At 42.9% G+C, this 22,076-nt stretch overlaps 1 long non-coding RNA gene across 1 annotated transcript; it reads left to right on the top strand.

The window, feature by feature from the left end:
• The first annotated feature begins 1,042 nt into the window (after nucleotides 1-1,042).
• On the top strand, nucleotides 1,043-22,063 carry LOC122156207. The gene is made up of 5 exons (XR_006167408.1): nucleotides 1,043-1,121; nucleotides 3,330-3,402; nucleotides 11,650-11,781; nucleotides 18,960-19,068; nucleotides 21,974-22,063. It is a non-coding gene; the product is annotated as an uncharacterized LOC122156207 (long non-coding RNA).
• Nucleotides 22,064-22,076: the final 13 nt, after the last annotated feature.

A 22,076-nucleotide genomic window follows, 5' to 3' on the forward strand; every position in this document is an offset into this window, starting at 1 on the left:
GAATGCAGTGAAGCTAAGGATTCTTCAAAAGAAAGGAGAAGTCTGTGCACTGGCCCTGCAAAAAGGCAGGAAGGGGAAAGACAGAAGCAATCTCTGCTGGGTCAAGTAGACAAAGCAAGATACAATGTGTGGGAGGGCTCGAAGGAGGAGAAAATATACTTCCAGTCCCCAGTCTTGGTGGATTATTAAATGTCAGAAGGCTTGGCCATCTGGTGATGTCGTCAAAACCCATTCTTGGGGTTGCTTTGAAAGGCCCTTGCACAACATGCTACTCTACGAAAGAGCGAGTTGGAGCTGTGTACCATTTCTTCAAGGCAGAAGAGCTCGCAGCAGGGGAGGATTGTTCATCCCTGCTGCCTGCAGGGGAATGCAAAGAGGTTTGTGCATAATGATCTCCTACCAGGACCGTGGGATTTACCATCAACCTGCACAGTGGGCTTTGCTTGTGATGTGCAGTCTGGCCTATGGCCCCAGCTGCCATTATCAGTAGGACATTCAGGTTCAGATGTGTTTTAAGTTCTTACCCATTAAACCAACGTGACTGAAGAGCACTGACAGTGACAGCTGTCTGTCTCCTTTTTGGAGGTGCTCATTCATCCTTCACCGCTACAAGCTGTGGCTTGGTGTGTTGTGACTAACAGCAGGCAGTGGGAGGCCTGCTTTTGTTCCTGCATCTCTTACTGACTTTGGGAAATCTCTCCTGCTGTCTACTAAAGTTTCTCTGAAAAGCATTTTAAACCATTTTTTTTGTTGACCATGTTGGCGATTAGAAGCAGACTGCATCCCATATTCTGGGACCTCTTAATGGAGATTGCTTGTTCGATTTTCCAAGGAACCCAGGAGTAAATCTGGAGTGTTGTGATTGCTACATAATCATCTTGAGGTTTAACCCTACTGGGTTCAACACATTTCTGGAGTTCTTTGAGAAGAACTCCCTCGGGCACCTGGAACACACCGTTCAGTCATGTCGTGCTCTTTGCTGGTGATGCTTGTCTGTTCCTTTCCTGAGTTTTCAGGGCTGGTAGCCTGGCAGCTGGTGCATTTGGAGAGCCAACTTGTCAGAGACAGAGAGCAAAAACAGATGTTTAAGCTACCCATTGAAGACTTGCTGATGCCTTCTGGTGAGCTTTCATGAAATGCTGATTTATATGCATTTCTGCTTATATAATGTGGATCCTTTCAATCTCCTGGCATTTATTTTTAGCAGCCTGATAGTTTGCATGGAAATGCAGTCTTGTTGCTTGGGTAAGTCACTGTTTGTAGTTTCCTAGTCTTTCGCAGGCTGATAGCTGGCACTTGGACATAGCAGTTTCATGGAGTGCCTTTTATTTTTGCTTTTACAATTCATCTGCCAAATTCTCATTAATATCCATTGTCTCTGGAAAAAAAAAAAAAACACAAAACTGAAATAATATTTACTATTGATGTTTGTTATTACTAATTGACTGCTGTGGTAAGATCATGTTTGCCTATTTTATATGGACTTTTGTTCATTTGGATGGAAGATTACAGTTATTTGTAACTCCTTATGTATTTGTATCTGAGCAACTCTATTCATCATGATCAAAATTATTAGTAACTAGGACACACAGAACATTAGTTCAACAAACTGAAACAATGTCACTAATACAGCTTTTGTTTCTTTTCATTTGTAATGTTTAAAAGCAAAGTTTCATTATTCTAATCAACAAACCAAACTACTGTTGATGCCACTGTTGGAGATCAGTTGCACATGTCTTATCAGGAACAGAGCAATTTCCTGGCACTTCCCAACCTGAAATGCTTTTGCATATTTACTTGGATGAATGCTCATCAATGAAAAGCACATCTAGGAAATTAGTCCTTAGTCCTCAACGCAGCATCAGAAAGCCTATGGCAGTTCAGAAATGCACTGAGAGTAAAAGGGAATAAGACAAAAAAGGGCTCAAATCTGTGGTTGCTCTTTTTAAATTTTAACTGTCATCTCAAAACAGAGGATGTGCTGATGGTCACACTGTTCTGCCTGTGATTGCTGAAAGAGAAATTATATAAGAACTCACTGCTGATAAAATGTTGTTTGCAGAAAAGGTCACTCCCTGCTCTGCAGAAGGTGGCATCTCTTCTTTCTCAAAAATCAGTCCCTGACATTGAAAGCAAGGCAGTACCGTCTTGCACAGCTTGTCCCCTTGCATAGCCTGTCCAATGATAACAGGAGCCATCACTGCCCCCAAGCAAGGCTCTTATTGCCACACAAACCCATGGCAGCATACAAACAGGGCAGAGCAAAACCAGGAGATGTGGCATTTTGGCAGAATTGTTTCTAAATGCAATCCATTGAGTATCGAGTTCTCTTTCAAACAGAGCAAAGTGAGAACTGGCTGCCCTACCCTGTGTATCAGCAGGCACCAGGTCTCTGGTAGCAAAAAGCTGTGCTGAGGAAAATGCCTATCAACAGGCATTTGTGCCTATGTGTCATTCACTTGTGTCACAGATACTTTCTTCTTCTCAGCCGGGTCTTCAGGTCCGGCCAAAGGGCCAGAAAGCAGGCATGGAGGAAGATGGGAAGAATGCCAAACCTTTTCAGTAGGCAAAATCCCTGTGATTTCTGTTTCACCTTGCAGGAAAGTGAGCTGTGCCCTCCAGTGGCAGAAAAGAGAATAAATACATCTAAAACCGTAAGAAATCTCCAGTCTTCTCTGCAGTCCCACAGCAGGATTTGGACGTGCCTCCAGTCAGACTTGTGCAGCCAACGAAATTCAACTGATTTTCATGCTAAGGGACTACTCCTCTGCAGGCAGTGCCTTCTTGCTGCAGGCAGAAACAGCAAGAGGCATCTTTGCTCTTCCTAGGCACAGTGTCAGCCAGACTGGCAGATTTCAGATAATTCCTTGAGCAACTCATTCAGAACGTTCTCCATTCCCAAGCTGCTCAGATTTTGCAGCTCCCAAATACTTGGCCATGGTTAGCATCATTTGAGGGCTTCAGTACCGACTCTGTTCTATATATCACAAGCTGTTTGCATGGCACAATTAGGAAGCTTTTAACAGTCCATGCTGAAGAATAAAGATGATGGTCTCAAATGTGTGTAAAAAGCAAGCAGGAGAGTTTTGCTGCTTGAAAGGATAGCTCTGACCAAATATGTAAAACTGTAAAGCTCTTATTTCCTATGCACAAGGTCTCTGTGTTCCAGAATAATCTTCTGCTCCTGACCTTGGTGGCACCCATTGCACCTGTGACCATAGCTTCAAGCCTTCCTGGGTGCTTTCCTTTTGCCTCAATTGCTTCTTTCAATGTGAACTGCAAGTCACTGAGGTACGAGTTTTTTATGTTTGCTTTTCCTTCCTTTACAGGAATGTGGCAAAATGTTTAAGGTGATTACAGCCCATGTTTCCCACTGATGAATGTGGCAGAAAACTGTTGCAGGTAGGTGTCTTCCATCTGTTTATACTGTGCTGTTCCTACAGTGGGACTGGTTGAGAGCCATGCATGGGGTGCATGACTTGGGCACTGAGGAGAAGCAAACAGAAATGCAGCTTATACTGTTCCAAGCTTCATTGGTATCTCTTCTGCCATGTTTGTGCTTTGGGGCATAAAATCAGCAGAGCTGCACAAGACACAGTTCTTATTCCCAAATGTGTTCCCAAATGTTGTGTGTGAGATATGAGAGTGGCATCGGAACGTCACTTGAGAAACTGATTTTTCTCCTTCGTTCATAGAGCAGCACAGCTCAGACAGGAGCTGCTTGCTGTTACTTCCATTCCTGCTGATGCAACTTTGCAGCTTGAATCCTGAACAAAATGCTACTGTTTTACCAAGCCATCTGCACCTCCAAAATGACCTACAAGGTCTCAGTAACCACACAGAGACACATTAGTCAGGTGTTAGAGAGTACAGAGAGGATGGTATACAGAATTAGGGAGGGAGACAGAAAAGAATGCAGTTCCAAGGAATCATGTCCCCATTGCAGTGGTTATAAGAAGGCCTAAGAGGGTAACACCCATCCAGCATTGCTTGGTACACTTCATTTGTGGGCCTGTAGCAAATTTGAACACTGCTGCAGCTGCAAAGACCTCTTGTCAAGTGGACAAGTCCGTGGTAGGCTATTACATAATTCTGTGATTATTAGGAGATTCTGGTGTGGAATCACACTCAGGAGAGCTTAGGTATGCTTAAAGCATTATTTGACATAATTAAAACAGCTTGTTTGAGAAGACTATCTGATCAGTCACACCTAAAATAATTGCCAAGAAAGTCTGGTGTGATAGTTCGTTAGCTTAGAAATGATTTTCCTGGCTCCTTGCATGGCAGGCTGCTCAATCTACAAACCTCAGTGGGCCTGAGAAGATTGATTTCAAATGCTAAAATAATAGATTGAGTCTTATTTTTAAAGGTGTCTTGCAAACAGAAAAAGACCACACAATTCTGTGGAGTTTATTTCTTCACAAAATATATACAAAGAACATAAAACTGTTGGCTTGTTGTTTTAATATTTTTCCTGCTTGATTTTTTATTTCAGGTGAGAATGCTAAGCCTGAAATTTCATTAACTTTGTAGAGGTTTTGCTGAAGAGTCAGTTGTGAAATGGGAATTTTGTCAGATCTGAATCAAAAATCTTAAAAAGATATCAATTGCCTTAAAGAGAATCCTTGCTGTTTGATATAAAGTTTTTAACACAAAGAAGACAAAAGTCATTTTAACAGATTAATAGGAAAATAAATTACTTGTAAGTTAAAATTTGAACTCACTGGTATATTATCTTTGTGGTAACACTGCTAATTTGTCTGATGACCATAGGAAGTTTGAGAAAACAAACAGTAAGAAATTCAGCATTCATAATTTAAGCAACCAGGAGGACAAAAATTATTGTTTGGAAGAGAACTTTCAACTTCTCTTTTTGCTATATATTTTTGCTTCAGCAAAAGTTATTCTTCCCATTTGAAAGCAATTTTTAAGGATTCTAAGTTCATTTAAGAAGTAGAAAGGAGTACCTTCAGCTTACTCCATTCAGTTTTGGGCCCCTCGCTACAGGAAAGAGAAGGCTCCAGGGAGACCTGATAGCAGCCTTTCAGTGTCAAAAGGGAGGATGTAAGAGAGAAGGAGGCAGACTCTCATCAGGGTCTGCTATGACAGAGTAAGGGGAGATGGTTTCAAACTAAAAAAGGGGACATTTAGATTGGATATAAGGTAGAAGTTATTTGTGGTGGTCAGGCATTGGCACAGGTTACCCAGAGATGTGGTGGATCTGGAGAACATTTCAGGTTGGGCTGGATAGGACTCTGAGCAACCTGATCTAGTTGTAGATGTCCATGTTCATTGCAGGGAAGTAAGACTAAAAGATCTTTAATGGTCCCATCCAATTCAACCAATTCTATGATTCTATGATTCAGATCCTGGAGCTCATCTACAGAAGGGCAGCGAATTGGTTGATGGAACTAGGATTGTTCAGTTTGGAGAAGAGGAGGCTCAGGGTAGAATTTATTGCTCTCTACAACTCCCTAAAATGTACTGAGGTGGGTGTTGGCTTCTTCTCCCAAGTAAGCTTCAAGTTGCTTCATGGGAGGTGAACTAGATATTGGGAAAAATTTCTTCTCAGAAAGAGTAGTGCATTAGAATGGCTGCCCAGGGAAGTGCTGGAGTCACCATCCCTAGAGGTGTTCAAGAACCATGTAGATGTGGCACTGAGAGACACGGGTAGTGGGTATGGTAGTGATGGATTGACAGCTGGGCTGGATGATCTTAGTGGTCTTTTTCAACCTTAATGATTCTGTGATTCTATAATTCTATAATTCCATTCTACTCTTCAATTTTGAATAGATTTTTCTTACCTGAGAACTGCTGTTTTGTTTTTGGTTTGCTTGTTTTTTGTCACATGCACTCAGTATATTAATCCTTTGAATTATTATATATTTCCTGATAGATTTAAAGCCATCCTTTTGGAACCAAATATACATCTGGCATACAAAGTATCAGCTTTCAAGGAGTTTTTTCTTTCTTTCTTTCTTTGGGTTTTTTTTTTGGTAAGTAAATATTAACAGACTGTCTCAGTCTCTGCAGAATCATAGCGATGTTACAGCAACAGAATATATGGAAATTCTGTGTCTCCTTTTCTGCGATTCTCTTATTCTGTGATTCTGTGATACTCTTCTTTTGTGCAGCATAGGACTGCAAGAAGCAGCCTACTGCTGGAATCCTTTTCTATGTCTGAGAGGTGAGGTGGTGGGTGATTCTGATATCTACTAATTCATTTATTTGTAATGCCTTCTTGTGTCACACAAAGCATTCTTTATATTGCCAGGCTAGTTGTTTATATGCAATCTGCTGTATATGGTGCACTAGCAGGTGTCTTAATGAACAAAGTCAGTTCTCCAGGGGAGATTCCTGTATTTTCTTTAGTGCCCTAAAATCTGTAGGCTTCTAAAGACTCCTGGATACTGCGGTAGTCCATGTTCTATTGAGTCCAAATTACCTTCAACCAGATGCCAAAACAGAATTCAAAAATCCTATTCTCAGGCACTTTTATCCACGTTATCTAGCCTGTGTTGCAATGTTATGTCATTTTCTCAGTCTTGAATTACAACCTCAAGTTTTGAAAGGAGCTTCACACTTCTCTCGGTCCATTTTCACCTTAGTTAGCTTTAAGGAACATCTCATGCAAACACTAGACTGAAAACATCAGGTTCAGTCCCCTTGCCTCCTGTAAATTCCCGTCAAGGTCTTTGGCAAATCATTTGCTCTTGCCAAGACTTAGCTGATGTTCTGTATTAGAGAAATAGCATATTATTAACTGGTCTCCTCTCCTGGGCTGTGGGGCGGCAAAACTACATTACTCAGTTACGATAGCAATGAGATCATGAATTCAGGTACATGTTTTCATATACATAGTGCTAGACATCCAGTACTTGGTGGCTTGCAAAGCCTTGTGCAGCCTCTGCTGCTCTGTTCGTATCTTCACTTTGTCTGTCAGCTAGCAGATGTTTGTGCAGCATGGCCATCTGCATTCAAATCATATTGTGTCCTGCAAGGGCAGGGGATCTGGGGTCCAGCCAAGCTCTTCCACTGTGGTATGTACAAAACAGATTGGGATGGGACAGGATGGAGGACATGGAAAGAAATGGCTTTTTTCTGGGAGACAGAAAGAAGAGCTGTCTTCATTTCTTCTGCTTGTCTTTTAGCAAGAAGAGAGTGTGAAAGTCAAGGGAGAATAAGATAACTAAGGAAAGTTTATTTTTAAAGCAATGCCAGACTGCCCCATACACCCAGGCATTTACTGCCATTCCACCCTGAGGCTTCTACAAAAGTGATTAGCAGCAGGAATTCCCATTAAGCTTGAGTGTGAGTTTACTATTAGCCACCAAGCAGACATAACAGAAGGGAAAGGAAGGAGAAAAGGGAAGGGAACTTATCTTGGCTCCTCTGCCACTTAGGTTCTTAGTGTACCTTAGTGGAGCACACAGCCATTTGGACTGGATTGTTATCTCCACAGAGGCTGGTGGGCTTGACTTTAACAGCAATACAACTCTTGCTGAAAGCTTCCTTTTGAATTATAACAGCGGTAAGAAAAGGCACGCAATGCCTACAAAATCCTGCTTGTACACACCCTGTTTCCTACATTCCAGGGAATTTAAAAGATGTGACTCTTCTGATAACCTTTCTAACCTGAAGGAGGCAATCACATCTGGAGGGCATCACTGGGGTTGGATTGTGGTGTTAGTCTTACAAGCACCAGTATACAACCAATTACACAAGCTCTGTCTCTGTTCTGGAGGAATTAAATTAGCAGAATGCAGTGCATCAGCAGAGACTGGAGAAGGAGCTTGCAAAATGTCTGCCTGTCCTATTCCTCCACATGAGCATTTCTTCCCCTCCCTGAGAGGGACACTTCTTTTGCTTGAACAGCCTGCACTAACTGGAGGGGAAAAGGTAAAATTTCAAAGAAAAAATTGTCTAAGGAGCTGTTTCTGAATTCTTAATTCAAATGTGTTGATTTGTTTTCAGTCTTAAACAATCCCTTTACTCATAAATGCAACATTTCTCTTGTCTAGGGAGTTGAGACACTTCAATTTGCAGCTAGCACTTGGCGTATGGTTTTGCTGTTGCATGCAGAAGAAAGAGTGAAACAAGCTTTAGGCTGCCAGGAGAGCTCATGGCATCACAGCCAGTGATTACTTCTTCCCTCTGCTAAGCATTCTTGGTTGGCATGTACAAAGCCCTACTTCTTAGGCTCTAAGATGAGCTCTTTTCATTATGTTGCAAGTAAAAAAATCTCATTTGTTGTTACAGGCTGCTTTCAGATGCAGTTTGCCCTTGGGTGATGACACTGAGCTACCATTCAGACACAAAAGTAACACCAGATTTGGCCCACTGTATTAGTAGAGGCTTTATCCATATTAGTAAATCTAAACATGAGCTCAAGCAGCAGACTGTCTGCCATCATCTGCATTGCTTAATGGTTAGCCTGCTCACTGGGCTGCATGTTGGCCTGTGCCTACTAGCTCCAGCCTGAAATAGCCCTGCCATCACCTGAGTGAGAGCTTGTGCAAGACTGGTCACATTTATTTCCTTATGAACAAATCAGCTCTGAGTCTGGTCTCAGATTCTGCTCATGGCAGAGCCCTCTGTATGGGTCAGGGACAAAGCACAGGGATGCTTCTTTTGCTTTTCTGTTTGGTCTCACCCAAGCTTATGCAAGGCTCCATGAACCAGATTCTGCATGATCTCTACTGCAGTACATTTACACACATTATGCTGCAACACAGAGAGTGAAGGAGATTATAAGATTAACATTCACCCTGAAGGCAACAGTGGCTGCTGAGCTTTTTGATGAGACCAAACTTGTATGTTTTGTGCTTGTCATTGGGAATATAGGAGGTCAGGTTAAGAAAACCAACTCTGCTATTGAAATGCCACTGCTGAATATGCTTCAGAATTTCTGTGGTCCTTAGCTATAACATAAATTTGAAGCAAACCACACTCCGAGATTGATCCTAGGTGCTTTTAATATCTAAATGATCTGTGAGGATGTGGGGTGAAGCCCAAGGTTCACTCCAGATTCAGCAAAATGCATCCTATAGATTGCAGCACTATTCCTGTCATTCAGTGGCATTTCCAAGCTTGCTGCTGCATAAGCAGGGGAAGCAGCTCTGGCATCAGGCTTCTCCAGACCTTGTTACACAGACCACGGTTGGTCTGCTACAACAGACTGATCCAGATACCAAAGTTTGCTTCGCTCAATTAGAAAAAACTAAGCTGGGCAAGGCTGTGATAATAAATGTTTGAGCATAATAGATGTTTTTGCTCTTCACTGTCCTCAGCTCACCTATATTCTTAATACTTTGTCCAGTCTGGAGAAGAGTCTGGGGATAAGGAGCAGAGATCAGTGCTGCAGTTCATGACCACCAGCTCCTGAGCAGGTGTCACATCCTTCCAGCAGTGGTGAGAAGGTAGGCAGGAGGAGAGATGGAGGAGATCTGCTGCTGTGGGCCATTAACTATGACAGACATAATGCTGTTGCTCCAGTTCAAGCAAGTTTCCTTGCCTGGTGTTTAAGGAGCATCTTGAATCAGTTTTGCATTAACATCAGCTCCTGCATTGCCACTGGCAGTTCCATCCGACCTAGAGATCAGCTAAAAACTGGTGCATCCTGAGCTGCTCCTGGAGCTTCCCTCAGGCTTTCATCCCACTTAGCTGCATTTATTTATCATCTGTCTCTGTTTCTGTCAGTTTAATAGGAGAAGAGAGGGCAGTGATTTTGTCTTTCATGCCATGCTGGCTGTCTCCAGTTACTCCCTGTGCCTTTCACCATCCTGGATATTGATAGCTCTCCCATTCTCTTTCCACTGTCTTTTTTTGGACTCGCTGTTTGTTGAGTGGAGCTACATTTGCTCTGTTTCTTTGCAGAGCTTTCAGTAGCAAATGGAGCTGATATCAGGCGGGCAGATACTGCTTCACAAAATTAGCCCTTGGAAGACTCTGGAACAGCTGCTGAAGGGGCAATTTCACATTCAGAGCGGCACAAATCTACCGTGAAATGAAGTGGGACTGCTACATCTCCATGACATATAGACTCATTGTCCATAGACTTCCTTAATACAGAGCGGATGCAGTCAGCTCTCTGTTCTCTGTAGAGACCCATTTCAGGCTCTGATCTCCACCCGCACAATAGAAACAGCCATCTCAGACACATTTGCCCCTGCCTCCAGCTGTTCCAGGCTGTCAATATCAGGTGTAGTGTCTTCCATAGGCGGTGGCACTCTGCCCATTCACACCTCCAGACACCTTCTCAGTCAAGCTAAGCATGCTGCTGAAACCTCGGTGCCCCAAGACAGTTATTATCTGCTCATTATTTCAGCAAGTTCTTGAAGAGCTGTTTCATTTTACAAGGGTACCTATACAGATGTGCTCCTAATATGAGCCTTTTGGGATTTCAGTGCATAACCTGAATTCTTCTCCTTGTAGATGCCTTTGGAGATATAAAATGTCTCATTTTTTAGTCATATTTTGCCTGGAACACTTGTCTTTATTTTGTAGCTGAGTGTTGGCTCACCTTTTTTTTTTTTTTTTTTTTTTTGATAAAACCTTTCTTACAGTGAAGATGCTTTACTCTGCTTAATACCCTCTCTTTTTCCAACACACCCCCTGAAGTCTTATGGTTTCTATGAGAGTGCATTCTTATGCAGATGATGTCTTTAGACGAAAATCAAACACTTCCTTGTTATTCACTCAATGCATAATAGATGCTGCAGATTCCACCGCAGGTGCTTCTATTTCCTTTATGGAGGCAAGGGCAGGCACAGGAGAACATCTTACTGGGATAAACAGATGCCTCCCAGCAGATCCCAGTGGTGTCTGGCACCTACCTGTACTGCAGAGACCATCTTATGGAGCTCCTGCTCAGAAAGATGAGGATGGGATCCCTGCCTGACTCCTGGTGCAGAGCAGCTGTCAGCCCAGTCCATACCGTTGTGCTCAAATCCATGTCAGATACCTTCTGTGGTCCCAACCAGTCTCTGCAGTGCAGGGTCTGTATGGCAGCCATTCCCTCATCCTCCTGTGGCTGCTACAGCTTCAGTGTCATTTGGCAGTTCCCTTGGGATGGGCATGGTGTGCTGCTGGCCATTCTGCCTACACTGAAGGCAACTGTCATGTACTGCTGGGAGAGTTCTACCCTTCTGCTCTGCCTACACAGAGAATTAGGAAATTCATCTGTTAGCAAGCTAGCCTGTTCTCCAAGTTAGGAACTGCTGAGCCCAGAATGATTGCTGCACAAATGTTTTATTCTTTAATGTAAACCTAGATATACATAGTTCAGCAGAGATTTACTATGTCTCTGCTTCAAGGTACCTCACCTCCACTTACTGGGTCCCCTCTGAGCATCTTTCATAAGGATCCCTCCAGTTTCCCCATGCTACAGCCAAGGGCTGAATTTAAGCATGAAGTCCACATCATCTCACTGTGCAACAATAACAAAAAAAAAAGCCTTTTGCTCTTAAACTGTTTTGGATGTGCAGAAAGCCAGCCGACCTTCAAAGCCTTTTCAGCTTGCTATTTGGCTTCCTTCAGCTATCAAACAAATGTACCGAAGCAGATGAGATTGTTCCAGATTCACACAGGTAGGAATGAAAACATTTTGCCTGGTATTTTCAGATGACTGAAGTGACTTTGTGTTTTCAGATCAATCTGCTGGAGAATGACAAGTGCAGTGAAGAGAAGGAAAATTTCATACTTGTGTATCACTACACAAATCAGCTGAACTTGGATTATAAGAATAGAGCAAAAGAAAGGAGTTTTGGAGGGGGAGAAAAGGTAAATCAACCTTCAGTCTGCGTACAGACACTTATTAATGTGGACTTCAAGAGAAATGCTGTTCTCCCTCTACTTTTGCAGTATCCTTTGCACAAGATCTTTAAGAAAAATTGCTTTGGCTCTGTCAACATAGATTGCTGCTACTTTTATTTGGCATCAGCTCTGGTGGCACTGGGCCCTTCAGGTTTCTTGCCCCATATCTGTCCCACCCTGCATTCTGCCTGTGTGAGGACTCAATTCTCTCTCGAGACCTGAAGGGAGAACTGCACAGCTCTTCCAAGTTGATACAGAGATGTGAATAGTGATATATTAGCTTCCTGCTATCATAAGCCTGCTATAGACAAACAGGCAGCCACGAGCTGGTGGCAGAAGCCTGGTAGCTGATATCTGCAGGCCTGGGCTTCCAAATGCTAGAAACATTTTTCACTGATTATATGTTATATTGGCCTTGCTCCCTTGTGGGGTACTATTCAGCAGGCAGGAGTGCTTTGGCCCATGTAGGTTATGCCATTTCCCCAAAGAGAGCATAGCTCTGCTGCTGAAAGGATTTTCTGGCCAGCATAATCACATTTACATGAAGGCTTTTGCCAGTTTTGCTATATTGCTCAGGGGTAGAGAGCAAGCTGAGGGTAAATGACAGTCTTAAAGATAGCGTTTTGCCAGAAAAACTTTTAGTGTGGCTTAAAGTCTTAAAGACTGCCATTCAGGTGTCATATCTCTAGTTATTTTTAGTCTGCCTTTTCTATGTACAGACCTGTACTTTTCTTATGAAAAATGTGAAATCTGCCAAGTTCAGAATGCAGATTTTAATTAATTCAGTGTTTGCTCAAGAGAAAATGATACTGCTGCACTTTCATTTGATGGTTCAAGTAATACTTGCTGGGTGTTCACTCCTGACCTGCAAGCCCTCATATTTAAAATAATCAGAGGAGGGAAGAAAGACATTTTTGGCAAGGAAAATGCTGTCCTCAGGCTATTAATGCATCTTAATCCCCAGCAGAAAATGAAATCACTTTGGGCAGGTGCCAAGCAATACAATGACTTTCCTCTGATTTCAGGGAGGAGCTCCTCTTGAACAACCTTTCTTGCATGAAGTAAGATCTAGACACACAGGGCTTCATTTTGCTCTCACTTCACACCCATTTTACACCAGTACCAAGACAGTGTCTGAGTACAGTTTCCGTAGATTAACAAAACAAAGCCAGACCTCATTGGTGCTTTTATTTATTATTTGTATTATGCCTATTGATCCATATTTGCTAACACTGGACTAACACTGGACTTCAGGTGTGCAGAGACAGAGGGTACGTTTTTTTTTATCTGACCAGGTTTCTGAGAGTAATTGCCACTAAACTTCCTAATTTGCTTGTTGCCTGATAGTGTTACTAAAAAAGAAAGATATTTGAATCTAGCCTTGCAAGGCAGGTCTGCCATAATCATGAGGCTGCTACAGGGGCAAGCAAAACTGGTCTCTTTTCAGGAGGGGACCAGCAAAACTGCTACTTTGGACTTTCAGAGAGGAGACACTAAACTGTTTAGGACTCTGGTAGGGAGTGTCCTTTGGGATTCAGTCCTGAAGTGTAAAGAGGTCCAGGAAGGCAGGTTGCTGCTCAAGAAGGAAATCTTGAGGATACAGGAGCAGGCTGTCCCCCTGTGCTGCAAGATGAGCTGGTAGGGAAAGACCATCATGGGTGAACAAGGAGGTTTTCCTGAAGCTCCAGAAGAGGAAGAGAATCTACCTCTTGTGGAAGAAAGGACCAGCAACTTGGGAAGAGTGCAGATAAGTTGTTAGGATATGCAGGGAGAAAATTAGAAAGGCAAAAGCCCAGCTTGAACTTGACTTGGCCGTTGGGTAAAAGAGAGCAAAAAAATTTTCTTACAGATATATTAACAGTAAGGGGAAGGCTAAGGAGAATCTCCATCCTTTATTGGATGCAGCAGGGAATGTAACCACTGAAGATGAGGAAAAGGCTGAGGTTCTCTATTCCTTCTTTACATCTGTCTTTGAAAGTCAGACCAGTTATCCTCACGGTACTCTAACCCCTGGCCTGGAAATCTCAGGTGGGGAACAGAATAACCCCCGCCACAATTCAGGTGGAAGCAGTTAGAGACCTATTATTCCACCTGGACTGACACAGGTCCATGCAGTGAGATGGGATACACCTGAGGGTGCTGAGGGAGCTGGTGGAGGTGATAGCCAAGCCACTTTCTACCATCTATGAGTATTCCTGGCCAATTGAAGAGGTACTGAAGGACTGGAGGCTTGCCAAGGTGACTCCCATTTACAAGAAGGGTTGTAAGGAGGATCTGGGGAGCCACAGGCCTGCCAGCCTGACCTTGGTGCCAGGAAGGGTGGTGGAGCAGATCATCTTGAGGGAGATCACGGTATGTGCTGGACAACTGGGGGTTCAGGCCTAGCCAGCATGAGTTCATGAAAGGCAGGTCGTGCTTGACCAACTTCATCTCCTATGATTGAGTGACCTGCCTGGTTTGCTGGAAAATATTGATGATAGGTGGACAGTTGGACTGGATGATCTTGAAGATATTTTCCAACCTTGGTGATTCTATGATTCTATGAAAAGAAGCCCAACAGCAGCCCTTCACTGATTTGTGCCAGTGTGCATGGTCTTGTTTAGCTAATCTGCTGCTGGAGTGCTGCCAAAAGAGACCATAGTACTTCTCCACCTCTACCACTCCCTCTCAGACTTTGGACCATCTCTCATTGATCCACATGAGCTTGCACGTGAGGGTGCTGAGTAATTCAAATAGGCTTGGTTATTTGGCTGGAAGTAAACCAAGGAATGTGTCCAGTGGATGAATTGGTGGTCTGACTCACTGCTAAGGTATGCAGTGGGGAGAGAGCTGCAGGGATGCAGGAGCAGGACAGTGGTGACCCATGGTTCGATGTCCCTTGAGATGGTAAGATGAGACACTTCCTGTAAATGCCATATTTCAAAAACTACATTAAGAGGACATGTTGAGCCATCTTGTGTTGCTGTGATGTTGTAGCTTCCTTTGGAGCAAAGGGAGGAGTAATTCAGCATGAGTATTGCCTCGCTTGTTTTCTTGCATGCACACTCATCTTTCTGAGGCATGGAAGAAGTCTGTGCAAGAGTCAGATCCTGATCTTCACAGCCTTCCTTGAGCATTCTTCTTTGGGATGGAAAGTCCAATTTTCAGTACAGATAGACAAATGAAGCACGGAAGGTCACTTCGGTGCTTGAGAAACATCAGAACTCAGACTGAAAAAATTCAAATCCACATCTCCTGACCAAGCCAGCTGTTTGGCTTCCTCCTTGTGGACATCAAGGGAGAGGCCATGGCAAAGGCAGCAAGGATTCTTGACCTGAAAGGAGCAGAGTGCAGATGTGAGGGTATGGTGGGAAGGAAGCAAGGATGGAGGAGAAGTAGCAGAGGGGAGCAGAGCAAGGGATTGGGGAATTTCTGTAAAGACAGCAAAAGGGATGGGGTGGAGCAGAGCCTTTTTGGGAGCAGTGGGAACTGAAGAGGAACTAAGGGCTTACAGGGTGACAAAATGATCTAGAGAGGAACAGTGCATGTATGGAGGCTCTACAAAGGAAAATGTTTCTGCGCAAAAACAAGTTTTCCAGGAAAGAAAGTCCTAGGGAGGCTGGGACTAGTAGTGAGTGGATAGCTGAAGCTATAACAAAAGCTGCTTTCACAGTGTACGGATGGAAAAGATCTTAACAGGATCAAGCCAGAAAGGCATACAAAGAAAATCAGTAATGAAGAATCATTTAGCATTTGAACAGAGAGTGCTCAGAGAGCACAGGCATTGAGAAGCTCTTACTAGTGATGGACATGGAGCTGTACAGCTTAAAACATGGACAGCAGACAGTCATACACTGCTGAGAGAAGAGGGAGAGAGCAGAGAGCCTGAGTGATGTTCAGCATTTAAAGAGAAGTATGTAGCAAAGGTACATCAGCAGGACATTGGTGCATGTATTGCATCACACAAAGCAACAAGCAGGCTCAGTTCTCGGGAGCGCAGGTGTGAATGCTTCTTCAAGCAGCCAGAAAGATACCTGGCACTCCTTATGTGTGCGACTAAAGAACAGCAACGAGGACAGTAATTCAGCAGCAGTAGCACTGCACTCTTCCTGGCACAACACAGGAGAAAAGCAATGAGCCATATGTAATTCTCACAGCAGGGCCACAAGGCACAGATGTGATGCTGGATATTCTCATCAGGGCACAGGCCAACTGCCTCCTGAGACAGTCTAAAGGAAAAGCACAGCCTGGACACCTGATGAACACCACCATGAGACTGGAGTCACTTTGGGCTTTGCTGCTCCCTGCCATGTGGCTGCCAGGCTGTGGAAGTGGTATTTGCCTAGCTTGGAGTCGTGCTGCAGCTGGGGATAATGAATAATTAACTTCTTCCCTTCTGCAAAGAAACTGAATCAGGAGGAATTGTTGAGGATGACATCCTGGGTTCCCTTGGGATTTCCATACCTGCACTTCCTCTCCCTGCAATAGAGAAGCAGCTACCTAAAATTATGGACTCAGTGGCACATACACAGTGGCATCCAGCACTGGTGAGACTGAGAAAGGATGGGAGAGCAGCATGTGTGCTGTAAATGAGGACAACTGAGTGGTGGAAGAGCCAGAATGATTTTGCAGAGTAATCACAAGAAAGGAGAGAAACGTAATTATAATCTATAGCTGCGTAGACTACTGAGACACAAGGAAAGCAATAAGAGAAAACAGTGCTATCTACAGACCCAAGCTGAGATCACCTGTCTGCTCTATACAGCAAATACACTCTTTGTACTAAACACTCAATCTGGGCACCGGTAGTTCAGGCTGGCCCAGGAAAGTGGCATGTTGATGAGTGTAAGACAGCACTTCAAGCGGCTGCCTCTTAAAAACACTGCCTGTCCTGGAGGTATGCCCTGAACGATTCACAAAGTAACACAAAGACTGTGAAGAGCTGGAGTTGCTCTTGATGACGTTGTCATGCGTGACAGACCCAGAGAGAAACATGACAAAAAAAACCTAATAGCATTGCCTAGAAGAGGCAGATAATGCAATCTAAAATTCAGCCATGGCAAAATGCAAATGCACACAGAGGAACTGAATTATTTTGGCCACGCTGCAGAAAGAGGAAGCATCAGATTTGATTCAAAATGAAAAAAAAACCAAATAGCTAATGAATAGCAACCTCCCCCTCAAAGTCAGCAACTGCACAAGGAATATTGACATATCTATCAGGATTTATACCATGAGGAGTATAAATGCACAGTTTACGGTCCGAAGGGAGGTATAAATGAGGAAGGCTAAGAAGGGATTCTGACAATTAAACCTTTGACAAGACCTCCACAGCAGTTGCTTTGAAATCAAGCTCAGTTATAATAAAAGTAAGGAAAATAACACTCCAGATAGCTAAAATAATAGGAGGATGGTAGCATACAGATGAGCTGAAGCCAATGCTGCAAAACTGTATTCCTATGTCTGAATTTTCTCTGTCATATGCTTGACTGCAGGCTAAGACTGAAAGCAAATCACAGTCCTCCAGAATGTTCTTCACAAGCCTCAAGATTCTGTACCACCAAGTTATTAGTACACAATTCTAATATCAGAAGGATTTAACCTGCAAGTGAAAAAATAATCAGAAGAAGACAAATTATTTTAGTATATTTTCTTTCTTGAAATTTCATACAGAATAAGGGAAAAAATGGAGGAAGAATATGAGGAAGGAATACATCTGATAGTCCAACACTGAATAGTGTCTACAAATAAATTATTAGAAATAGCAAGCGAAGCAGAGTGTGGGATGTGCTGGATTTTAAAAGGAAACAAAGAAAGCAGCCTGACCTGTGCAAGAATAACAAGCTCCCTTGGCTCTTGCAGACTCTTGGAATGAAAAAAGCATTGTCTGCAGAGACAAGATTGAGGCTGAAGGATAAGGAGAAACAGTGATTCCTAGCCAAAAGGATACAACAAACCAAAAAAAAAAAAAAAAGAAAGAAAGAAAGAAAAAAAAAAAAAAAAGGATTGGTAAGGGCATTTTTACTATAGTGCTTTGCAGAAAGAAAGTAAAAAGTAAATATAATGTTTTGTCATGGCTTGAAGGCTCAGGTAGAAGGAAATATCAGATGCTGTTGCTCAATTGGAAACAGAACCTCAAGGAATGAATCATCTTTTGTGTTATTGGCAGCAGCTGACAATCGATGCGTTCAATACAAGAGATACCACAGCCTTCTAATTGTGATTTATCATTAGAAGTTAGGTCTTGTTTAGCTACCCTGTTAGCTTACAAATTTTCCTGCACCGTGGCAAATACCACAAAGACAGTATTCACTTAGTATAGAATCATGCCTGCAGTTCTTCAGAAAAAGGTAGTGGAGTAAGGTGGTTTAGGAGACGTCCCTGGAACATCATGTGCTGCCTGTGTAATTAATGTGTCATGGGGTTGTGAGGAACTGGGAAGCCTGCTATTGATCACAGACTCATAAAATCATAGAATGGCTTAGGTTGGAAGAGACCTTAAAGATCACTGACTTTCAACTCCTCTGTCATGGATGGAGTTGCCAACAAAATGCACTTGATGAAGACATGTACTCAACTGCTATACAAGATCATACATATTATGATTTACAGTTTCTGAGCTGGCCTTAGAAACACTGTCACCAGCAGGAAGGCCATTTAAGCCCAAGGGGTTGTGCTCATCAAATGAAACAAATAGAGTTTAAATGCAGTAACGAGCTCTTTCTTTTCTGTCCACTGCCTCCTCCTGTTGCCCCTTTTTTGAATCAAATATCACTATATGTTATGATCTAAGCCCTTTTATTTGTAGAGGGGATGTAAAGATGGGGAAGTAAGTTTTAAGAGAGACATAGAAAGTGATTCTGGGATCCAATTTCCTCGTGTATGTGTACATCTGTGTAGATGAACTGAGCAGTGGGAGGGCAGCTTGAAATGTTATCTTCATTAAATGCTGATTACTGCTGTGGGCAACCACAGCTAAGACAACGTAAGACTTTGGGTGTTTAATGTGGTACCAAAATTATCAGTCTCTGATTCCTTTAATTTTGTCAGGACTTAGACATCCATTAATTCCAAGAAGAAACAGAGTTTTAAACCAAAAAAGTTGTCCCATCTAGAATCAAGGACAAAATAATGACTTTGCCAACTTTTCTGATTTTTTTTTTCAGACAACTCAGCATGAAGCAGGCCTCAGATTTCCCACACTTCCACGAGAGGGCAAAACAAGCACCGAAACAAGAATAGCCATTCACGTGCTACAGGTGTTGGAAGAAAGAAGTAAGGATTTTACTTTGCCTTTGATTGCTGAACTGTGCTTTTTGTCTGTGGCAGCTGCCATCTAATTATTGGTCCAACTCAACAGAATTGAAATGATTTTGCAAGGGCAGAAAGATGAGCAGCAGGACTGCGCACTCTAGGTCTCATACTTGATACCTAGGTAACCAACATCATATTCAATCTCCATTTGAAAAAACAAGTGAGTTCTGGAGGGCCAGGCTCACTAAATGCGTAGCAGTGCTTCCTGAGGCTTTTTTTTGTTTCCTAAAGTCTGTAACTTAAGACACTGAGAAATGCAAGCTCTTTCATGAGATTTAAGGAATTCCTTTGTGAGGACTTCCATTACCATCAGGCCTGCTGCACTTGTCTTTGAAGGGTTTGGCCAACAGGTGTCTACAGGTTGAGCTCCCAGAGAATGCACTACTTAAACAGGAGGGCTCAGATGTCTCCAATAATGATTTGAGGAAGCAGAGTTTGTGAGCAAGAGGGTCCATATACCCAGAATGGATGTCATGTAAGAGGGAAGAATGATGAATACTCTGTATTTCCTTTCTGCAAGTCAAGATGCTTTAATCAATTACAAGGTGAATGCTCAGGACAGTGGGAGCTGAGAGGTTTTGTAGTTCTGAGTTATAGGTTACCCAACCTTAACCATTTGCCAGTCTCCAACCCTGAAGGTCAGTTCAAGCAAATGTCAGTCCTGTTGTTTGTGAATTGCTACTGCTGTATTCATAGAATCAGAGGACAGCTTGGGAGAGACCACTTGAGTCTCAAATCCATTCCCTTATTCCCAGCAGGCCTAATTCTAAAGTAAGATAAGGTTGCTAATGTTCAAATGAGTCCTAAAATCCCAACTCTGAGCCACTCGCCTTGGCTCTGCTGATGGGATTTTGTGTGTGTGTGTTAAGTCTAGTTGGAATTTCCTTTGCTGCAACCTGTATTCATTTCCTCTCACTCTTTCAATCTGGACCTTTATGGAGTGTCTGACTTTCTCATAGCCTTTTCTACAGTCTGAGATAGCAATTGAGTCCCCCACAACCTTCTCTTCTCCAGGCCAAAAATTCAGGTCCCTCGCCTCTCTTTCTACATATTTCAGATACCTGATCTTCTTGGAGGACCCAGCTCAGTATATTGATATCTCTCATGACCAGGGAAAACCAGAAATGGAAACTGTCCCAGATGCAGCCTCATGAGCACTTGACAAAAGGGAACGATCACTTGCCTAGTTTGCTCTCTTGCCTCTGCAGCCTAGTGTGCTTTTAGCCTATTTCTGCCAAGGCATACTTCTGGGTATTGTCAACTGTTGTCCATCAGGAGCCCGAGGCCTTTTTCTACAAAGTTGCCTTCTAGGCAGAGATCCAGCCTGCACTGGGAATTGGGGGTTTCTCAAGACACCCGTTTTATCAATATTGAACCTCATGCAGTTTTTCCCAGCCTGCTTCTCCAGCTTATTAAGGCAGCCCTTCCCTTCAGTGCGTCCACCACCTCTCTGAGTTTTGATATCTGTGAACTCTTCAAGGTGTTCTCTACCCCCTTTTCCACAGTGTAGATGAGTATGTTATATGATAACCAGTCTCAGAATTAACCCTCTGAGAAATATTACTTGCAATTGGCTTCCTAGTAGACTTTGAAATGTTGACCACAACATTTTGAGCCCACTTGTCCAGCCTGCTTCTCCCACTTTGTAGTCCGCCCACTAGTCCATAACTCCCCACATTGGCCAGTTTTCCAGTAATCCAACAAGTGTTTTGCTTGGGGAGAAATACATACACATCTAGACGTCAGCCATCCTAGAGTTTTCCTGTATCACATTTGGCCACATCTTCTCTGCTGGCAACAGATCAGCTGGAGTAAAGCTCTCTAGAAAGTGGTAGAATGAGACACAGGGCCAGGACTTGCACATGGCAGTAAAACTGTCAGGGAGTTATGGCATGTGGCCAGAACTGCAAGCTGTGCTATGCCAATCACAGATGGGAAGTGAAAACTTGTGACATTTTGTACTTCAACCCAAAATCTGAACAGATTTTCATGAGACTACATTAAAAAAAAAAAAAAAAAAGTTCTCACCCTGATTTAAGTATCCTGCCAAATTTCATAGTCTTGCTGCAAGTATGGAAAGAAAAAGAGGAAAGTCACAAAAGGAAGGGGGAGGAGTTTTTTATTTTATCTTAAGGAATGTGTGGGGCTGCCAAGATTTAGGAGTGTGAACTCCTCTGTAAAATCAGAGGAATCAGAATCCACAATTTTTAACCAGGTTCTCCTGTGTTTTTTTTCTACCAGTTAGCAATCACGTAGCTGTAGCTCAAAAAGACTAGTATTTGTGCTGATAAATTCAAACACAAGTTCTTGACATGGTCACTCAAGGATCCAAGAAAAAAGAATGAAGGAGATGTCTCCTCTCTGTAATCTAAAGCTCTTGTTACAGCTCTCCGAATTTCTACCCCTTTCTGGAATGGTTGGAAAAACAAGTCTGTGCTGTTAAAACTATTCTTTTCCCAAGTCCTCTTTCAGAAAGCAATGATGCTATTTCTGTAAGAACTTAAAAGGAAGTACATGTCTGAGGCAGAGAGCAAGAACGGAAAATTTCAGTAAAAACGGTGAGTTTTTAGCAGTTGGGAGCTGACAGGGTTTTTTAATACACTGTAAGAGAGGGGTTGTCTTGTTGGCACCAACAGCCGCATTTTTAAGGAATAAAAGTGTGCCTGTTGGAATGTTTTTTCTTTTGCAGGAAATATAGTGGAAAAGTATCAGTTAGTTTTCAGAGTCCAGTACGTCTGTCCCCACCTTCTTAGCCTTTCTCTTGTCCTAGCCATAGCCAAGCTCTTCAGCCACAAGCTTTTCTTCCCCCTGCTGTATTCAGCCTTCCAAGCTACAGCCCACTTCTTTCTGCATTTATTTTAACCAGGATCAGTCTTACAAGCAGTATGGAAAGGGAAACAAATGGGCTTAGCTTGAGTTTTCTTCACTCTAAAAGGCCTGGAGATGATGGGAAGCTTTAGTGCAACCTT

Source organism: Centrocercus urophasianus, unplaced genomic scaffold (assembly GCF_019232065.1).
Source record: "Centrocercus urophasianus isolate 14NV4802_14NV808 unplaced genomic scaffold, USGS_Curo_1.0 seq_12, whole genome shotgun sequence".
In the NCBI taxonomy this organism is placed as follows: Eukaryota; Metazoa; Chordata; class Aves; order Galliformes; family Phasianidae; genus Centrocercus; species Centrocercus urophasianus.